This window comes from Ochotona curzoniae, unplaced genomic scaffold, assembly GCF_017591425.1.
Source record: "Ochotona curzoniae isolate NIBS_2020 unplaced genomic scaffold, NIBS_Ocur_1.0 contig_3622, whole genome shotgun sequence".
NCBI lineage: Eukaryota > Metazoa > Chordata > Mammalia > Lagomorpha > Ochotonidae > Ochotona > Ochotona curzoniae.
The window spans coordinates 24,051,213-24,059,352 of NW_024465926.1; the positions used below are offsets into that span (position 1 = coordinate 24,051,213).

Genomic DNA, 8,140 nt, shown 5'->3' on the forward strand with positions numbered 1-8,140 from the left:
CCTGTGCTGTGATCTGCATGAATGGGCAGCTGGTACATCTGACTCACTTCTCCAATGCCTAGTACATACTAGGTTCTCAACAAAGTTTCACTTCCTGATTTCAGATATTAACATCACACTTGCTTACTCACTTTTGCTAAATTATAGAAGTCAAGCATCTCAAATTTTACAAAGTCAGAAAACGTGCCAAACTCACCTTTGGTATATGTGGAGATAAGGTGCTGTCTAAAAATGGACAATACTGAGCTAATGATGTAGCAATGCCAATTTTCTAGCTTAGACAATGTGTATGGTTACAGATAGTCTCAACAGTGAAGAAAGCCAAGTGAAGAGTTCCTGGGGACGTTACAATATTTTGTAACTTTTTGTGAAATTAACAAATGATTTATTTATTTGAAGGACATAGTGACAGAGAGGACACACACACATGAGAGAGAGAGACAGACAGACAGACAGAGAAAAATCTTCTGATTGTATCAGCCAGGACTGGGTCAGGCCACATCCGGGATCCATAAAGTCCATCTGGGTCTTCCATACTGGTGGAAGGGACTTACATAAGTGGGCCATTTTCTGTGGCCTTCTAAGGCACATTAGCAAGAAGCTGGATTTGAAGTGGATGTGATGCTGGCATTGCAAGCAGTGACGTAGCCTGTTGTATCACAATGCTAGCTCTGACTTCTTGTGAATTTTAAACCATTTCAGAACAAAAGTTATTTTTAAAAATATGTGTTATCCATTTCAGCACTTTTAGGTAATTGCCCATAAGTGTTCTTGCTTGGTATTGTAAACCTGCTATTTCTAAGAGCAGCACTATAATATGCAGCAAAACCTGGTATGGGGGTGGAGTCCTATGAGGAGCTTGGAGGCTTTGTGGATTCATGGCATATTGTTGAACACTAGAGTTTTGGCAGCCCTCTTGGAGTGATTAAGAGACTAGAAACAGCATTTAAACAAATTAGGAATAATTACAATGCAGTCATTACCACAGCATAACAATACCTCCCAGTGTTTATAAAGCAGTTAGGGGTCATGCCTTAGCATCATCCTGTTATTTGGGAGGAATTGTTGACTGCCATGACTGTAAAGGGGTCTCCAAAGACTTCATGAAAAATACACATAGACTGTCGGCTGAGGGCAGCGCGGCGTCCCGGGCTCTCCTTCCGAAAGCCCCGCCCGAGGCTCCAGGGCGGGCGGCTCCTGGTCAGGGGAGAGGCCGCCCGTCGGCCCTCTGAGCGGGAGCCCCGGGACGCAGCCGCCGGCGCCTCAGGACGGAGGCCTCACCCCACAGCGCGGAAGGCGGAGAGCCGTCGGCGTCCCGTCAGGGCCCGTGGCGACCCCGTGGTGACCCCGGCGTCCCGTCAGGGCCCGTGGCGACCCCGTGGTGACCCCGGTGTCACGGGGTCCGCGTCATGGCCGAGCAGCGGCCGGGAGCCTGGTTCGGCTTCGGTTTCTGCGGCTTCGGACAGGCGCTGGGCCGCGGGCGCGGGCCGCAAGTGTCCAGCCCGGAGCCGCTGCCCGGGGGCACCGCCGTCCGCTGCGTGAGCGCCGCCTGGAGCTACACGGCTGTCGTGACCCGTGAGCGCCCGCCTCGCCCTTCCTCCCCACGTCCCGGGGACGCCCCGACCCTGACCCCCGTGCCTTCCGGCCCGCAGGTGCAGGCCGCGTGGAGCTGTCGGGCTCGGCGAGCGGCGCGGCCGACGGCTGCAGGGCCGTGTGGGCCTCCGAGGGGCTCCTCGTGGTGATGGGCGGCGGGCCGGGCCCCGAAGAAGCCGAGCTGCTGCGGGCCTGGGCGCCTTGAGTCGGCGCTGCGCGGGGAGCCCCTCTGGGCCCAGAAGGTGCTGCGGGAGAGCGAGGCCCAGGCCGGGCCGCTGCCCCTGCTGCCCGGTGCCCGCGCCTACGTGAGCCCGCGGCCGCCGCTCTGCCGGGCCCTGGCCGCCGGGCTGCGGGCGCGCAGGCTGGAGCTGGGCGCCGAGCACGCGCTGCTGCTGGACGCCCAGGGCCAAGTGTTCTCCTGGGGCGGGGGCAGGTGAGCGAGGTCGGGTGGGGGTGAGGGGGAGCCCCTTCCTGGGGGTGTTGGTGAGCGAGGTCGGGTGGGGGTGATGGGGAGCCCCTTCCTGGGGGTGTTGGCCGACGGACTCTGTCCCCCGCGTGCAGACACGGGCAGCTGGGCCACGGCGGGCTGAAGGCTGAAGCTGAGCCCAGGCCAGTGGAGGCGTTGCAGGGCCTGAGAATGGCCGAGGTGGCGGCCGGGGGCTGGCCGAGGTGTGTGTGAGTGGTGAGTGAGACAGGGCCTCTCCAGCGCTGCCTGCTGTTCCAGGGAGCTTGAGTGGAGGAGGAGTCACACTTTGTTGGTCCCCTTGCTGTCTTTCAGAGGCTGGGGATGTTTATGTCTGGGGATGGAATGAATCAGGACAGCTGGCTCTGCCTACCAGGAGCTTGGCGGGAGACGCAGGGCATGGTGAGGCTGCCTCGGCTTCCGCTGGTGGGGTGCTGCCGGCCTGGAAGCTGCATTGCACAGAGGGAGCTGGAAGGGGTGGGCCTTATAACACAGCAAGCTCAGCTACCGTCTGTGGCACCAACATCCCTTATGGGGTCAAGTCCCAGCTGCTCCATTTCTGACCCAGCTGTTTGCTAATGCACCTGGGAAAACAGCAGAACATGGGCCAAGTGTTTGGCCTCCTGCTTCCACTTGGTCCAGCCTTGGCTATTGGGATCCCTTTGGAGAATGAACCAGCAGGTGGAATCTGTGTCTCCTGTCTCTCTACCTTTGTCTTTCAAATACAAAATATTTAAAAACAAAACAAAACAAAAAAAAAGAAAAATACACATAGGAAAACAGAACTGGGCATGGATTTCAGAAATTGTTGTATGAAACTAAACTCACCTTAAAAAAAAATAAAAGCTTGAGGTAGGGAAAGAGAAAAAAGAGAAACAGATAAGAGAAACCCTGATTCACTCTCCCAAGACCTACAATGGCCAGGGATCCAGGCATCAAGGAATTCAATCCAGTTCTCCCATTTGGGAAGCAGGGATTCTAAGCAGGTTTCCCTGATGCGTGCCAGGGACCCATCTCCTGCTGTCTCCCAGGTCCTCATTCATAGGGATCTGTGGACAGAAGATCTTTGTCTCTTCTCTTTTCTTTATATCTGACTTTCTAATAAAATACATAAATCTACAAGGAAATTATTTGTAGACAGTGCAGATTATCTTCACAGAGCCCAGCTAGAGCCCTGTATCTTTTGAACAACATAGACTGCTGACTTCCTTTCCAACTCAACTTATACTGTCCGTATATTCTGACACATGATCTTTAAATTGTTGTGTCATTTTGTAGTCCTCATTAATCTTTTTGGTCATGTTTATTTTTTTTTCAGAGATTCATTTTATTTTGATTGAAAAGACAGATTTACAGAGAAGGAAAAAGACACACATTCTAACAACCTATAGGTTCTATGAAAGTAGGAGAAGTGTCTGTTTTCTTGTTTTCTGAGTCGGTGCAATCTTCCTGTAGCGCAATGAACTAATTTTTAGATGAGAAGTTTGGGACAAAGGCAAGGAAACTGTTCAATCATGCCCATGTTGATTTTGTTATCAGAATTGTTGCCACTACAGGTATACATCTTTTAAGATAAACCACTCTAGGACTCATATAGTGTGACATGGTAAAGTCACTGCGTGGGATGCCCACATCCTAAGTGAGCGTGCCTGGTTTGGATTCCCAGATCTTCCAGTCAGCTCCCTGTGGACGTGCATCCTGGGGGCAGGATGTTTAAGTTCCTCCAGGTGTTTAAGTTCCTGCAACCCTGGATTGAATTCCAAGATGTTGAATTCGAGTTGGCATACCCCCTACTATTCAGGATCTTTCAGAAGTGAATAAATGGATGGGTTTCTCTCTCTTCCTATTCCTCTGGCTTTCAAATAAAAGTAAAATATTCAAAAGAAAACTATTCTATAGTTAGAGCATTCATTTATTTATTCACTAACTACTAATGAGTCACACACATACAATGTGCCTGCCATTGAGTAGACACTGAGGTTATAAGAGAAGCAAGATAGATGGGGTTCAGGTCTGTATGGAGCTCACACTTTCTTAGTGGTACCCTAAAATCCAACAGAGTTCAGACTCAGATATGTGGACTGGTCATGCACAAAAGGCTGCAGTAGGTAGGCTCCTAAAGGATGTACACAACCTGACAGCAGAATATTGAATTCAGAACCTTTAGTGCACATTTTCCAGCTGGCTAAACCATACATTTCTCTCTTGGCATTGCGGATATAGCTTCTTTTTCTCCCTATTCACAGAAGTAATATCTCTATTTCTTTTTTATAAATATGCAATAGGCAGTATCTATGTGTACATGTTATTTATTGATCTAATTAGGAAAAAATGTATATTTTGAACTGGTATCCAAGAGAACAAATATGTGAGTTTGTGTATCCTTTGGAGTCAGAAAGCAGGCTCAAAAATCACACCTGCTCAAGGTCACCTCCCAACTCCAGAATTTTGAATGATGTTGATGTTCTGCCACCTACTTACCTTCTTTGGGCCTCGACTTATCAAGGTGCCAATTGAGAAGCGTTTCAATCTGCTTCGTTGTGTTGCCACAAGGTAACCATTTGTCCACACCACTGGTTTGCAAACTAATCTTAACGCAATTTAATACCACAGACATATTTCTGCAGAGTAAGCATATTCATACGTGCAGAAGTTAACTTCTGTGTGGAGGCTAGGATGAGAAGTTAGGGTCTCTAGAGCCTTTCTAATGCCTTCTAGAAAAGTGACTCTCAGATTCTAGTGTGCCTGAAAATGGCCCAGGGAACTTGATGAAAACACAGAGGCCCAGATCTTCTATTCAATAGGCTTGGGTCTCTAAATTCTTTATTAGTTTCCTGAGTGATTATTGTATGCTCACAAATTTGACAACCCTGACGCTACAGTTCTCTGTACCATTTTCAAGGCCATGGATTCGTGTCATAATTTTTAATGGCCATATAAACCTCAAAGAATAGATTCACACTGATGTATTTATGTGCTTTGCTATTGATGTATATTTAAGTTGCTTCCAGTTTTTTTTTTTCAATTACAAGAATTGCTGCAGTAAATGTTGTAACACATAGCCATCTTTGTGAGTGCATGTGAATGTCTACCAGGTAGAGTTTTAGAAATGAAACTGCTGGACTCAGAATCTACGTGTTTTAAATTTTGATAAACACTGCCAAATTGCCCTCTGAAAGGTTATATCAATTTATTCTCCTGCCAACAGTGTTGAAGAGGGTACCTCTCTCCTTACTCTGTCATTTTTCTCTTGACTCAGGTTTTAACAGTGTTTACTCAAAGGGCATTGATGAAATCCACATCAGTGATAAACGGGTCTGTAAGCACCTAACTGATTACCTTTAGAAACAGATTCAGCAGCTCCATCGATACTTCAGAAATCATTTTCTTATCAGCGACTTCCTCCCTTACAAGGCCAGAACATCCACTAATATGTAAGCTTATCTTTATATCTCTGGCATATTCCAAACTAGCAGAGATTTTGCGGCTTCTCTTGATTTCAGAGGGTATTATTTATAGTCAAAGAATTCTGAAGTCAAAAAAATATAATTCTCCCATTGTGGAGTGCCTGGATGCTTTGCTCCGATCAGAGCTGCATCTCTGAGTAACACATCATGGGAGTGACAGCTCTCTAGTGATTTAGGAGCCTGCCAGATCATTAGAGCATTACCAATGTAAGGATGTATTAGTGTAACACATCATCAGCATGTTATCGCACTGTGATGAATTGCTCCAAATCAGAACAATGGCCTGAAGAAACTATGAATTCTCCTAGACTTAGAAATGAAATCTTTTCTCTTGGAATAAATAAATATGAATGTTGTTCTTTCACAGGGGAGAAAGGCTTGAATAATATGTTTTTGATCCTTTGATCATCCCTGGGTCATTTTCTGGTTTCAGCTACAGACAAAGTCTTCAGGCTGAAAGGGTTGTAGGTTTTCTAGCCCTCACATTAATTACTTGTGCCAAGAGAAGATTGACATTCAAGAAGCAAGGTCTTTATTGCAGTCCTTGTAGTCTGTTTGCCTCTGAGTTGGGGAGTGGAAACGTTTCATTTGTACATTTACCTCCAACGGGAAATCCTTGAATGTGGAGACCATGTCTTGTGTATGTTGACCCATTACCATGGTGCCTGAACAGCCTTTGTTGACTCTTTGGTGATGGCAAAGCAGTTCCTGTAAAACCAGAAATTCCTCTAAAAGAGTCATTCCTTGCATAATGACTATACTTGCGCTTCGTATATTTTAGAAACAATTTTAGTTGAAAGTGAAGGAGGCAAAGAGACAGAGACTGATGAAGAGAGGTGGTTTAGCGGCTGGTTCACTCCCCAAACTACCGCATGGCTGGGCTTGAGCCAGGTTGAAACCAGGAGCTCGAACTCAATTCATGTTTCCCACGTGACTGTCGGGCCTGAAGCACTTGCACCACCATTGGCTGCCTCCCAGGGTGTGTTCCAGCAGAAAGTCAGAATAGGAAGCAGAACTAGGACTCAAGTCCTGTACCACTATGGGGTGTTGGCATCCCAGGTGTTGCACCCAAGACTTAACCTGATAGTGCTTTTATATCTGACTCCTTAAAGTGAAAATGTGCCAAGGGCAGAAGGTAACAGGGTTGCATTAACTTCCCACCAATGAGAGAAGCAGTTAATGCTTAAGAAGAGGACTAGAATGTGTGTGTGATCACTGGGGCAAATTTTTAATAAGGACTGGTTAAAAGCTTACACTGTGCACTGAAACTGACTTGGGCTTGATTTCTTGGTCGTTTCTTCTTTTCAGCAAGTTGTTTGATGTTTTTGAGCTGGCTTTTTGGTCTGTAAGATGGAGAAACAGTTAGTAGCTGCCTTACAGGGTTGCTGTGATAGTTCAATGAGCTTGTTGCATGGGAGCTGGTATGTGAAAAGTGCAATGCTGCTGATTGTTGTGGCTATTTTTATGGCTTTCTTTCCATAAAAGAAAATGCCCTGATGCTTGACAGTTCAGAGCTTAAGCAGGGCTGGTGGGCAAACTAGTAGTTTAAGACCCATACCATTTGCAATCCCTAGTTCCTAGCCTAATTATTCATCTTCTCTAGATTAAGATGCAGGTGGCCTGATTTTGAAGATTTACTTATTTGTTTTTATTTGAAAGACAAACTTACAGAGACAGGGAGAGATAGAGAAATCCCCCATCTGCTGATCCACTCCACAAATGGCTGCAAACTGCCAGAGTTGAGCTGATCCAAAGCCAGGAGCCAAAAGTTCCTTCTGCGACTCCAACAAAGGTGCAGAGGCCCAAGGACGTGGGTTGTCCTCCACTGCTTTCTCGTAAACAGAGAACTGGATTGGACATGGAGCAGCTGGAACACGAACTGGCACCCATATGGGATGCCTGTGCCACACACAGAAGATTAACGTGCCACACCACCACACTAGGCACAGCTGTTTGAAAGACAAACTTTCCGATAAGCCATTCTGAGAAATGACAGGATCTGTAGAAACTCCCATCAAGCCAAGTCCCAGATCCAATGAGAGGATTTGGAGCTGGCATGAAGGGTAGCAGGTATTATTTAATAAGGATAGTTCACAGGAAATATTGAATAGCACAGGAGTGGCTGCTGTTGTTACTGTGAGTCAGGCACTGTGCAAAGTATATGAGGGCGATTAAAAAAATTTGTGGAGAGCAGAATTCGAAGGCAAGTTCGTTCTGGAATTTTGAAATCTATTTGTAATTTTCTTATATTATGCGTTTTCACAGACCCTTTGAAGGCCTCTGGCACTGGAACAGTCTAATCCTTGTTATTAGTATCTGTTTTCAGCAGATGTAAAAAGTACAACTCAGAGAGGTCAGCAAAGCTTTCCAAAGACACACTGCAAGAAATATGTGGAGCTGGAATTTCACTCAGTTTTTTTTAATATAAATAATTCTGGAGCCTGAAGTCTTAACCTGGTTCACATTTCTTGAAAACACACATTTCACATTTATAGGGTGACTCGGCAGGTTTTGAAAAGTGTGGCCCACCTAGAGAAATTCCTTGAGAGAGACAAATAGAAAACATAGAAAGCCAACCATGCTGAAGCCCTGGTGACACTGAGGCCCGGCTATCAGC

At 46.5% G+C, this 8,140-nt stretch overlaps 1 pseudogene; it reads left to right on the top strand.

The window, feature by feature from the left end:
* Positions 1-1,409: 1,409 nt before the first annotated feature.
* LOC121157809 lies at positions 1,410-5,401 on the top strand (annotated as a pseudogene).
* The last annotated feature ends 2,739 nt before the right edge of the window (positions 5,402-8,140 follow it).